This window comes from Heteronotia binoei, chromosome 2, assembly GCF_032191835.1.
Source record: "Heteronotia binoei isolate CCM8104 ecotype False Entrance Well chromosome 2, APGP_CSIRO_Hbin_v1, whole genome shotgun sequence".
Taxonomy (NCBI): domain Eukaryota; kingdom Metazoa; phylum Chordata; class Lepidosauria; order Squamata; family Gekkonidae; genus Heteronotia; species Heteronotia binoei.
The window spans coordinates 172,813,037-172,826,610 of record NC_083224.1 but is presented as its reverse complement, the minus strand read 5'-3'; positions in this window follow the sequence as shown (position 1 = coordinate 172,826,610).

Below are 13,574 nucleotides of genomic sequence, written 5' to 3'. Positions count from 1 at the left end.
CAGATTCCACAGCACACCCCAAAGTCTGAACTGATGAAGATTTCCCACTACAAGGACATCCTCTGCATGCTCAGGCATTTTCCCTTCATGCCAGTGTTTCCTCTAAGGTGAGTTTAGTGTGAGCTAGCTCACTGTTTTTTAGCATCTGGCTCACACTTTTTTGTCTTAGGAAAAATGGCCGCATAGCAACACATATATGCAGTACCTCGCAACTTTAATGCCAATAGCTCACAAAGCAGAGTGTTTGTTCACAAGACTCCACAGCTTAGAGGAGTATTGCTTCACACCCTGTTATTTTGCCCCCCAGACTCAAGGTGTAAGAATTCCTGTAAGCAAGAGATAGCAAGCTAAGCTGAGGCCTGTTTCTTACCAAAGAGGATATACCTCTGGGCTTTACTCCCTTTAGACTGCAGGTGAGGATCATGTGGTTTTTAAAAACCCTGCATGTAGAAAATTAACAGTTCAAGCAGAAAGCTAAGATGGAACCCTTCACTGACATGCTTGTTTTCTATGCGAAGGAATTTTTGCAGGCCTCAGATTCAGCAGGAGCTTACAGGAGTTCAGCTCCTGAACCTTTCTGAGGGGTTCCCCCTCCTCCTCCCCACCTACCTTGTCCATTGAATAGGAGGTGCAGCTGCATAACAATCCCTGGATTAGGAGAGCGGGCAGCCAGCCACCAGAGGCTTTGCCATGCCCCCAGTAGCTCTCATTAACTCCTGGAGAAGCCCATGCCACCCTTTCTCCACTTCTTATGTGATTTTGGGTGGCGGGTGGCTTGCTGGCTTTTTGACTGGGTGGGGGGAGGCCCAGGAGAGCCCCAGACGAGCGAGGCCTGCTTGGGCTGGCTGGATCTCTAGCCAGCCGAAGCAGGCCTCGCTCGCCTGGGGCTCTACTTTCTTGCTTCAGATTGATTTTGGCTGGGGGGTGGTATATGCTAATGAGCTCCACCAGCTATTTTTCTACAAAACAACCACTGGATTTTTGCACGGTGGATCCATTTCATCATGAGTTCTCCTTCCTGCTTGCAGCACAACCCTTGCATAGTTCCCCCCCTCCCTCCACCACCCTTGGCTCAGAGAATGCTGAGAAGGGAAACAATCAAAAAGGATGGAAAGATTTGATCACTGTGAATGTTGGGGTGGGGGTGGAATGTCTTTGTTTTAGATATTTTTAAACATGCAGCGTCTTAAAGCCTCCGGGGGATGATTTGTGTGTTTAGTTTCCATCCTCACCATTGTATTTCTGTGCTTACAACTCTTTTCCTCGGTTCCTTTCAATCATTCAAACAACACACCAGCAGCAGGCAAAAAAAGAAATTACTGTAACGTTTATTATGTAGGAGAATGGGGGATTGCCAATTTTCGCAATACACATCAAGCCCTGAACCAGGCTGCATGGTATTGTGGGCTACAATCCAAATGGATAATTTATTTTTATTTGTTTTTTTTTTCATATTCCTCCAATTCCACTACTAAATGCTTCTGCAAACATTTCCATCTAGCTTTCTTTTCCCCTTGTCGAGTTTGATTCTGCAGTGCTGCTCTCTGAAACGTGGATTTGGGGGGGGGGGATGGGGAGAAGCACAGCCCTGTGTATCTGCATTTTATATTTTTTAGGTCCAACTGAAGTCTGCAAGAAGGAAAACTGCAGAGTGCAGGGAGAGCCAAATGATTAAAACAACAGAGGAACGTTTGCTCATCTGCAGGCTTTTCCCTGGACCACGCTTCTCACGGGCAGAACGAAACAAGGTTGGAACGAGACGGCAGAGTCCTGAGGTTGTTGAATGGATTCTGGAACTTCCAAACTGCAGTTGAAGGATACCATTTCTGAATATTTCCTTGCATTTTTTAAGAAAAGGTTTTGGAAAAATATACCCAACATGTCAGGGTGAGACATTTTAGACTAGAGCTGTTCCTGTAGGAGACAGCACACTGCAAGCAGGGCTTAAAAAAAAAATAGCAGGAACTCTGCATATTAGGCCATGCACCCCTGATGTAGCCAGTTCTCCTGGAGCTTACAGCAGACCCTGTACTAAGAGCCCTGTAAGCTCTTGGGGGACTGGCTACAGCAGGGGTGGGTGGCCTAATGTGCAACAAAAAATCATAATGCAAATAATGCTAGCCTTGTCCTTTTTTAGAAAAAAAAATAGATTATTTATGCACTGCTGTGTCCCCCAAGTGAGGACCCATAGCAGGTTACAACATCATTCTCCTCTCTGTTTTCTTTTCACAACAACTACCTTGTGAAGTAGGTTAGGCTGAGAACAACCAGACCAAGGCCACCCAGCAAGCTTCCGTGGTAGAGCAGGGGATTGAATTATTATTAGGCCACCGTTTAAAAGCTGGAGACAGCTGTCCATTTTGCAAAGCGGTGTCACAACCTCTGAAAAGACTTCTTTTTAATAAAAGGTAGTTCTTGCGGGCGTGTGATTCTATTGTAAATTCTGTATTCTTCTCAGCCACTTCCTTTTTCAAGCTTTATTTTAGCCCGAATCCCTTGAAGGATTGCTGGGAGGCAGGAGAAGAGGGTTTTCTTTTTTAACCTGGGAGTATTTAACCTTTTGGCTTAACAGGCCAACAGTATTCAATGTTGAAATCTCTTCCTCGGCACTCAACCCATTTCAGAAATATTTATGTTCCACATGGAATTGTATTGCCTCTGGCTGACCCAGAAATAACTCAAGTCAGCTTGGCAAAGAGATGTTTCCAGATAGGGGCCTGGGATGAATTGCCTTTACCACCCACTGCCAACCTGTAGATGCCCTCTTTAATCAGGTCTCCAGAGACATGCCAGATCTAGACTTAGCTGGGTTTTGAAGTCCTCTTCCTCTCTCTGTCCTGCTCTCTGGAAACCCAAACCCATCTCTAGACATGTATCCTTTCAAATGCAGACTCCGGCATATTCCTGCAGACTCTCATTTACATTCATGAGCATGAAACGATTTCAGAAATACAGACAGAACCAACCATTCAGTCCTCTTGGTCCTGAGTTCAAATCCCCACTTGCCATGCGACTTCCTGGGTGACCTTGGGCTAGTTATTTCTCTCTCAGCCTAACCTACCTCACAGGGTGGCTGGGAGGGGGAGATGGAAGCAGGATGAGCCATCTGTCTTTGGAGAAAGGGCAGGGTAAAACAGTAAAAGATATGCACATCTTAGCACAGTATACTCAAGAGCAATATTCCCTCTAAGCTATGGAGTCCTGTGATCAAAAATTCTACTGTGTGAGCTACGGCATTAAAGTTGTGAGTTGCTACATGCATTTGTTGGCTCTGGGGCCATTTTTCCTGACCTAAGACAAAAATGTGTGGGCTAACTCAGAGGGAACACCACCCAAGACACTTGTAGACTCACTTCCGCATAGAAGCTATACTAGGATCACATGCCACAGGGAACCAAGCTATTCCCTGCAGCCTGCAGCGCATGGCAAATGTGTGGGTTGAGGGGGAGAGGCAGAGGATTTGAGATTTCCCACCCTTTATTCCCCATTTTAGCTCAGATTACTCAATGCTGCTGCAGCTTCTGTCAATCTAGAACCTACCTGAAGCATCAACTGGTGTAGTGGTTAAGTGTGTGGACTCTTCTCTGGGAGGACCGGGTTTGATTCCCCATTCCCCTGCTTGCAGCTGCTGGAATGGCCTTGGGTCAGCCATTGTTCTTGCAGAGTTGTCCTTGAAAGGGCAGCTTCTGTGAGAGTTCTCTCAGCCCCACCTACCTCACAGGGTGTCTGTTGTGGGGGGAGGAAGATAAAGGAGATTGTGAGCCACTCTGAGATTTGGAGTGGAGGGCGGGATATAAATCTAATATCTTCTTAAACATGGCTTGGGCTTGGATGGGCACACTCCTTCTGCCCAAAAGAATCCTCCTGGTCCTATGCTTTGCCTTGCCCAAGGGTCTCGCTGTCAGTACACCTCCAGCTGATGGCAGATCTCATGTAGCTATGCACAGGCCAATGAGGTTGAGAGCATGGGGCAGCTGGCAACTGTGGCTCTCTGTCTTGACTTTACAAAGTGATGGTGGAGGCTTGGCCTAAAGGGACATGTGGTTGGGCGCACTGACATCTGTGGCTATACCAAAGTCTTCTCCTGAGGTCACAGCACGCAGGAGAGGCTAACTCTTGAAGGCTAGCAGTGGCTGTACAGACATAGTTGCTCCAAAGCCATTTAGTCTGGCCACAGAAGAGGTGGATGATGTGCTGCATATACCCAGACATCAGACAGCATTTGTAATCGTCCCTTCAAAGCCCAAGGACCATCAGGGCTAGCAACATAAAGGCAGGTCCACCTGCTTGCTTTCAGCTTCTACAGGAACAGCTTCTCAGTGCTTTCTCCCTCTCTGGGCAGGTGAGACATTTTTGCTTTGTTTGCTGGTCGTGGGTCTCTGGTAGCGACCCTTGGACATGACTGTCCCAGATTAGAAGGAGAGGCTGATTTCTTGGGTCTTTTGCAAGCCATGTCTGTGTCACCATTCTGAGGTACTGCAGAAGGCAGTATCGGGCAAAGAATTCTGCTTCCTCACAGTCTTGGGTTTTATTTTTAATAAGGCAAGTTTCTGGGCAGAGTGGTGGCTGAACAATGAAGGAGGAGGAGGAAGAGAAAAAGGAAGAGAAGAAGAAAACAAGAGAAGAAGAAGAGGAGGAGCAGCAGGTTTATACCCCGCCCTTCTCTCTGAATCAGAGACTCAGAGCAGTTTACTATCTCCTTTATCTTCTCCCTCCACAACAGACACCTTGTGAGGTGGGTGGGGCTGAGAGGGCTCTCACAAGCTGCCCTTTCAAGGACTACTCTTGCAAAAGCTGTGGCTAACCCAAGGCCATTCCAGCAGTTGCAAGCGGAGGAGTGGGGAATCAAACCTGGTTCACCCAGATAAGAGTCCACGCAGTTGACCACTACACCAAACTGGCTCTCTTGATGGTGTAGAATATAGAATCAGAACAGCCTGTGTTATCCTGATTCTATATCTTGTTTAGTTACATACAGGTCCTCAGTGCCCCATCTTGTTACTTGCTCCTCCTAGTTACCTGGAAAACCAGAGTGCATTGTATAAATAATTTTTAAAGGTACAGAATATGCCATGTGCATTTCTACACTGTCTAGGTTAAGGAATCTCAACCCTTGAAAGCAGACAGGACAGGCCAGACAAAACCAGAAAGACTGAAATGTGAGTCCTCACATGCCAGGATGGAACTGCTGCCAGCCCCTTTCCATTAGCCAGACAGCCAGAAACCAAGGGACAGGCCCTCCTGGAACTAAACATCAAGAAAGTTGCCTTTGCAAGGTAGGATGTTTTCAAGGTGAGTTTCACAGAACCATTACAACATAAGAGAAGCCATGTTGGATCAGACCAATGGCCCATCCAGTCCAACACTGTGTCCCACAGTGGCAAAAAAAACCAAGTGCCATCAGGAGGTCCACCAGTGAGGCTAGAACCCTTCCCACTGTGCCCCCCCCCCAAGCACCAAGAATACAGAGCATCACTGCCCCAGACTGAGAGTTCCAACAATAGGCTGTGGCTAATAGCCACTGATGGACCTCTGCTCTATATGCTTATCCAATCCTTTCTTGAAGCTGTCTATGTTTGTAGCAGCCACCACCTCCTGTGGCAGTGAATTCCATGTGTTAATCATCCTCTTGGTGAAGAAGTACTTCCTTTTATCCATTCTAATCCGACTGCTCAGCGATTTCAATGAATGCCCATGAGTTCTCGTTTTGTGAGAAAGGGAGAAAAATACTTCTTTCTCTACCTTCTCTATCCCATGCATAATACTGTAAACCTCTATCAGATTATGCATGGAATAGAGAAGGTAGAGAAAGAAGTTGATTGATCTGGTAGCTGTAGCCAGTGAGGGCTAAAGTACTGAAGTAGGAGTGAAGCCCTGAATTCAAGAACTCTACAGAATATAAGTGGTTTATTTAAAAATTGTGCAGAAATAATAAAAGAGTGGTGAACAGTGAGGATAAAAATAACAAAGCTAAGCGCATTTACGAGTCCAATAAGGTTCCAAAGTCCAAGACAAGGTTTCCAGTCAGTAAGACCCACATGGAAACAAGAAGTGTGTCAAAGTCAGATGTAATCCAGACACAAGGCTCAGGGCTAAACCAGAATGAAAAAAAATCTTTATTTTATGCCCTGCAGCCTGTGTTGTCCTGATTCTAGTTAACCAATCAATGTATAGCAAATGACATCACTTGACCATTGGATCTATTTCTAAGCAAGTGATCTGACCAATCAGGTGGGTTTGCCAGTTAACCCAGATGCTTTGCAGCTATGTTGGGTTCAACTGGACAAACACCTTCTCCCACGCATGAGCTCAGGTGCTAACAAGATGGAATGCACCACCCCCTCCTATATTCCTGTGAGTTTGAAACTGCCAGGGCTTAATGGCTTGACCTGCAGTTGGGTTACCTTGCATCTCCCTTGTCTGAGTCCTTGAAGCTATAAGCAGTTTGAGCTATGTTTTCAGAGAAAGGTCCATCTTTTCTAGGTCTCAGCTTGAACTGTTGTTTCAAATTGAACAAGAACAAAAATTGAACAAGAAACTGTTTAAAGAGACCACCATGAATCTACACCATGAATATTAAACAGAAACAGGGCTTTTTTAAAAAGCAGGAATGCACAGCAACGCAGCTTCAGCTGGCTTGGTATCAGTGGCGTGGCTGAATATGCGAATGAGTTCTTGCTGGGCTTTTTCTACAAAAAGCCTGCGCAAAACAATGCTGTCAGGGTGTGTGGCTGAATATACAAATGAGTTCCTGCTGGGCATTTTCCTGCCAAAAAAGCCCTGAACAGAAATATATCCGCCATAGCCAGATGCAGTGAGATCTAATCCTGTATGTTGGTCCTTTCCTTTTGCGGTGCATCTGGCTGGACTGACTTCTAGTGCTGGCCTGCAGTGCAAAAGGGTGCCTGATGCCTCTTTCCGCCCTGGGGGGGGGATCATCTTTCACTTCTGATGGCTGAATGCCCTAGAGCTTTCTAACGGCTGTTCCAACAAATCTTTGTGACAAGAGAGAAATGTTCAACTTATTCTTCCTCCCTTGGTTGTCCAAGCAAGGCCTTGAGGAATTCTTTTTTTTTGTATACTGCATATTCAACAGAGTTTATGCTTAAACCCTCGAGTCAAAACTAAAGTCCGGTCACTCTGTGCTTTCTGTATTCAAACATCTGGCAAGAGATTGTCAAGAAATCAGGTTAGTTGCAGCTGGGATTGCCAGGTGCCCTCTCTTTCTGGTGGGGGAGAGGGTTTAGGGGGGCATTCTGGATATGGGAGGGGTCATCTCATGATGTGCTGATGTCACCTGGCAGTGACATGATCAGTGATGCTCTGGTTTTTGGGAAAAGCACTATGGTAACTTTGCCCTCAAACCATAGAGTTTTTGCCCAAAAACCAGAGCATCCCTGTGCAACATCCCTGTTTGTGGGAAGGGTTTCTCCCACCCACCAGCTGGTTTGCAGTGGGATGGAGCCCCTGAAACTGGGGGATCCCCGCTCAGATCTGGGGACTGGCAGCCCTAGTTGCAGCAAGGTATGATTCTCACATGATGAGCAGACGATACAAAGAGAATTGAGCCCATCTTTTAAAAATAATTTTACTCAGGGCTTTTTTTGTAGAAAAAGCCCAACAGGGACTCATTTTCATATCAAACTACACCCCTTGACACCAAGCCAGCCAGAACTGCGTTCCTGTGCATTCCTGCTTCAAAAAAAGCCCTGATTTTACTCTAATATCTAATATTGCAAGCTTCAGGCTACAAAATTCACTCTAATCTGATGAGGACGTCACTGTAACACAAGGCAACGATTGGAACAGGGACACAATGGGACATTAGAGAACTCTGGAGCAGGCTGAGCACCCTTTTAGCAGCTGCCCACTGGGAACTTGCCCAAGAATTTAAAGGGCTGGTCCAATTTTTACATTTATTGTAGTTAATCTACATCAAAATAGGTTTCTGCAGCAAAAACAGACTAAAAGAACTCCAGAAATTTTATTTTGTTTTTGTCTGATCCATATGGCTAATTAATAGAAAGCAGAGAGTGAGTATAAATGGTCGATCTTCTCAGTGGAAGATGGTAAGCAGTGGGGTGCTGCAGGGCTCAGTACTGGGTCCCATGCTCTTTAACTTGTTCATTAATGATTTGGAGTTGAGAGTAAGCAGTGAAGTGGTTAAGTCTGCAGACAACACTAAATTGTTCAGGGTGCTGAGAACCAGATAGGATTGTGAGGCACTCCAAAGGGATCTGTTGAGGCTGGGTGAGTGGGCATCAACGTGGCAGATGAGGTTCAATGTGGCCAAGTGCAAAGTAATGCACATTGGGGCCAAAAATCAAAGCTACAAATATAAGTTGATGGGGTGTGAACTGGCAGAGACTGACCAAGAGAGAGATCTTGGGGTCGTTGCAGATAACTCACTGAAAATGTCAAGACAGTGTGCGATTGCAATAAAAAAGGCCAATGCCATGCTGGGAATTATTAGGAAGGAAATTGAAAACAAATCAGCCAGTATAATCTCCCTGTATAAATCGGTGGTGTGGTCTCATTCGGAATACTGTGTGCTATTCTGGTCACCTCACCTCAGAAAAGATATTATAGCATTGGAAGAAGTCCAGAAAAGGCCAACTAGAATGATTAAAGGTTTAGAACACTTTCCCTATGAAGAAAGGTTAAAACGCTTGGGGTTCTTTAGCTTGGAGAAACATCAACTGCGGGGAGACATGATAAAGGTTTACAAGATTATGCAAGGGATAGAGAAAGTAGAAAAAGAAGTACTTTTCTCTCTTTCTCACAATACAAGAACTCGTGGGCATTCAATGAAATTGCTGAACAGTAGGGTTAGAACGGATAAAAGGAAGTATTTCTTCACCCAAAGGGTAATTAACTTGTGGAATTCACTGTCACAGATGTGGTGGCAGCTGCATGCATAGTCAGCTTCAAGAGGGGTTTGGATAAAAATACGGAGCAGAGGTCCATCAGTGGCTATTAGCCACAGCATATTATTGGAACTGTCTGGGGGCAGTGATGCTCTGTATTCTTGGTGCTTTTGTGTGTGGGGGGGTGGCAAAGTGAAAGGGCTTCTAGCCCCACTTGTGAACCTTTTTTTTTTTTGTGGCCATTGTGTGACACAGAGTGTTGGACTGGATGGGCCATTGGCCTGATCCAACATGGCTTCTCTTATGTTTATATCCTTCACCATTTGCAAGTACTCTCCCTTAAACAGTTCTTCCTTTCTTCCCTTATGCCTTCAACTCCTTTCCAGGATGCCTTTCTCTTTTCCATAAGATCATTGCTCAAAACCCTCCCACCAACTGGTGTGATGTCTAAGCATGGATAAGTATATCTTTGGGTGTTTACCCATCCAGATACCTAAAATTAGGCTGCAAGCATTCTGACAGTTAGACTTCACTGTTACAGCTGCAATCATATTTGCAAATGGTGGTCAATTATACTAAAAGGTAAAGGTAGTTTCCTGTGCAAGCACCAGTCATTTCAGACTCTGGGGTTACACTGCATCATGACGTTTTCACAGCAGACTTTTTACGGGGTGGTTTGCCATTGCCTTCCCCAGTCATCTACGCACTTTCCCCCGAGCAAGCTGTGTACTCATTTTACTGACCTCGGAAGGATGGAAGGCTGGGTCAATTTTGAGCCAGCTACCTGAACCCAGCTTCTGCTGGGATTCAATTCAGGTCATGAGCAGAGTTTGGACTGCAGTACTGCAGCTTACCACTCTGTGCCATGGAGCTCCTTGTCAATGATATTAACCCCCCCCCCAAAAAAAAAGGTGTAACTTTGCTGCTTGCCCTGATCTGGATGGCCCAGGCAACTCATATCTCAGAAGCTAAGCAGGGTTGGCCCTGGTTAGTATTTGGATGGAAGACCTCCAAGGAATTTGCTTGGAAGGAGACCTCCAGGGGCAATGGCCAACCACCCTGTATGACTCTTACCTTGAAAAACCTATGGGACTGCCATAAATCAGCTGTGCCTTGACAGCACTTTCCACCACCACCAACTTTGCAGCGTCACCAAAGGGGGTCCGAGCAGTTCTGATCTTTCTTTCCTTGAGGAAAACCAAACCAACCAATCTCAGACAAAACCCCTTCACTGGGCCTATTAGGTGTGCAAATTAAGTGATCTTTCACACTGCACCTTACTTGTGGAAAGTGTAAATAGCCGCCCCACTGGGGTGCCACCGCTAGCCTCTTTGCTTATTCTGGGGGGCCCAAGCAAATGGCTCACAGCCAAAGATCACAGTCCAGATCTTTGGTGCTGGTTGTACACTATTCTTCTCCCCAAGTAGCTACACTGAATCCCACTACAGTGATTAAGAACATAAGAGAAGCCATGTTAGATCAGGCCAATGGCCCATCCGGTCCAACACTCTGTGTCACACAGTGGCCAAAAAAAATTATATATATATACACACACACATATGCACACTGTGACTAATAGCCACTGATGGACCTCTGCTCCATATTTTTATCTAACCCCCTCTTGAAGGTGGCTATGCTTGTGGTCGCCACCACCTCCTGTGGCAGTGAATTCCACATGTTAATCACCCTATGGGTGAAGAAGTACTTCCTTTTATCCGTTTTAACCTGCCTGCTCAGCAATTTCATTCAGGCTCATTGTGATGTCTTTTGTGGCATTGTGGCACATTTGCTTTGTGCCATGTAAATAAAGAGCTATCTCAGCTGAGTGAATGGCATTCTACTCACACAACCTGCACAATTGCTCCACACCTTTGAAGTGGAGGAACTTTCATAGTTTCAGGGCAAAGGGCATTCCAGCTCTCCCAAGCCTGGTGCCAGGTTCCTAAAGTTCTTTGAGACAGGATGCAAAACTAGCTCACATAACCTGAAGATTGTGAGCATCAGCTTCTCAATAGCTACAAATGATTCAGAAATTCACTTTTGGTGGGATTCTCACCACCACCACCCCACCTCATTTACAGGCAGACTAGATCCGTTACAAAATAAAAGAACAGGAGTAGCTTCTAAGAAACCCTTTATATTTCTGAGCTTGCTATGCTGAAGCTAAGAAACATAAGCATAACTCCAGAGGGTTAAAACTTTTCGATTCAGCCTACTATTTTAGGTGTTGCGCGTGTATCCTTTTAGAGCTAAAGCTGCCCTGTTTGAGATGCATAAATGCATATGAATTAATACCCATATTAGAAATTGTACATTGCAGGTGTACATAGCTCAGAAACATGTGCACAACACTGTGGCTCTCTACAGTGTTGCCCTGGTGCGCCAGCTACTGAGCTAGTTACAAATGAGACAAATTGGTTTGCCGTAATTGTCTTTTTTAGTGCTGAATATTCATCGGATAAACCCGAAATATTCAAATGCCTGCTGAATTACTTGAGTATTTGATATCTGCATTTGGTATCCAAGCGTCTCTGCACGATGGCTCGGTTGGGAAGACCTGGAGGAATTGCGTTTCTAACATGCATCATACATGCCATGGGACATGGGATTGCACTGCGTATAAAGCAGCCACTTTGGGTGGCTGGAGAGATGAGCAAATGAAGCTTGACATCATCCTGCCAAACCACAAGGTGACTAGGCAGGAACTTGACTAGGCATTTCATGTGGGGTAAAGTGATTGGATCCACCTAAAGACATTTCCCCATCTTTGCAGTTGTGCTGAGACTTCTAATCTTGGCTGATGCCGGTGTGATAGTGGTCAGAATTTTGGATTAGGGTCTAGGACAGAGGTGGCCAAATTGTGACTTGGGAGCCACACGTGGCTCTTTCACACATATTATGTGGCTCTCGAAGCCCCCACTACCCCATCAGCCAATTTGGAAAAGGCATTTCTCTCTTTAAATCATTCCTCCAAGTCAAGCCAGCCCTTAAAAAGTCTGCTGGAGAATACATTTACAATTAAAGTTGCTATCTTTCCACCTTCTCTCCCTCCTCCATCCATTTTTCTTCCTTCCTTCCTGTCTTGTGGCTCTTAAATGTCTGACATTCATGTCTTGTGGCTCTCAAGCATATCATGTTTATTCTATGCGACTCTTACATTAAGCAAGTTTGGCCACCCCTGGTCTAGGAGATCCATTTCAAGCTCTGTCAGGAGATTTTCTGGGTTACTGTGAGCCAGTCTTTCCCTCTCTTCCTTCCCTTCCCTTCCTTTCCTCCCTCTCTCCCTTGGGTTGTGAGGAGAAAAGGAAAACCATGGACTCCGTGGAGGAATATGGGATAAAATATATATTGGATAAAGTGTAAACAGCAGAATGAGGTACCAATCTCAAATAGCAAACCAAATGGAGGTATAAGAGTTAAACTACCTCTCTGTGTGTGTTTTGCTTTCAGGGAGCTTTTCGGATGTGAGCAGCCTGTTTTAAAGAAAATATCTCCTATCCATTTTCTGAAGTGGTACAGCTTTTCTGTGTACTAAGCCACATTCCCCTGGACAATATGAACTGAACAACATGAGTCATTAATTTGTGTGCTTTCTTCATGTACTTAAAAATAATTGACAGACTGGCCTCTTTTTAATAGAGAGCCAGTGTGGTGTAGTCCTTAGAATGTCAGGCAAAGATTTGGGAGCCGCACCCCTATTCTGACATGGAAGCTTGCTAGGTGAGCTTGGCCTAATCACTCTTTCACGCTAACCTACCTCGCAAGGTCGGTGTAAGGATAAAATGGGAAAGAGAAATCTCCTTGAGCTCTTTGAAGGAAAGGCAAGATTAAAAATGTAGGAGAAACTCCAGGCCAGTCTTGGGACAAAGGAAGGACCTTCACCTATGGGCACACCTGTGCATGCATCAGAGGAGCTAAAATAAATTAATTATCTGAGGGCTTTATAGAGTAGCTGCCTGGAGGGGAGAAAAAAAACCAAAAAATGATGTTTATTGCTGCTATGATGATGCATGTTTGAGAGAGGACGCCGGGGACAGCAAGGGTGACGAATGATATATAAAAAATTGATTAAACGGGCTGTGCAGGTGACGAGGCAGAGAGAAGATATTCTAATGAAAAAATTGTATATAATCAACAGGGGGGGAAGAGAGAAAAAGCAGCAAATGAAAGTTCCGGAGTATGAATTTGTCTGCAAGGACCTTGTTTAAATAACTAGTTTGTCTTGATTATAGTATCTAATGTGACTTGTCAAAATCCCCATAAAACAATTGAGGTGTTTAAGGAGGAAAATAACAATCAGGCAGCTGCAGGAAGTTGGGAGTTTTTGCTGGAGCCATTTAAGGTAGGGATGCTTTAGATCCCTACACTGTAGGGATGCTGCCAGAGATTCCTTCGCATCCCTGCCCTCCCGCAGGCGGTGTGTATGGGAGGTGTTCCTGTCTGGGACACAGCTGCAAATGGAGCTCTTGTTTATATGACTTCAAAGGGTCCCTCCGAAATGGCAGCAGGTTGAGGGGCTTATGCAGAGGTGGAATTCTAGCAGGAGCTCCTTTGCATATTAGGCCACACACCCCTGATATAGCCAATCCTCCATGAGCTTACAAAAAGAGCCTTGTAAGCTTTTGGAGGATTGGCTACATCAGGGAGGTGTGGCCTAATATGCAAAAGAGCGCCTACTAGAATTCCACCCCTGGGCTTATGACATCC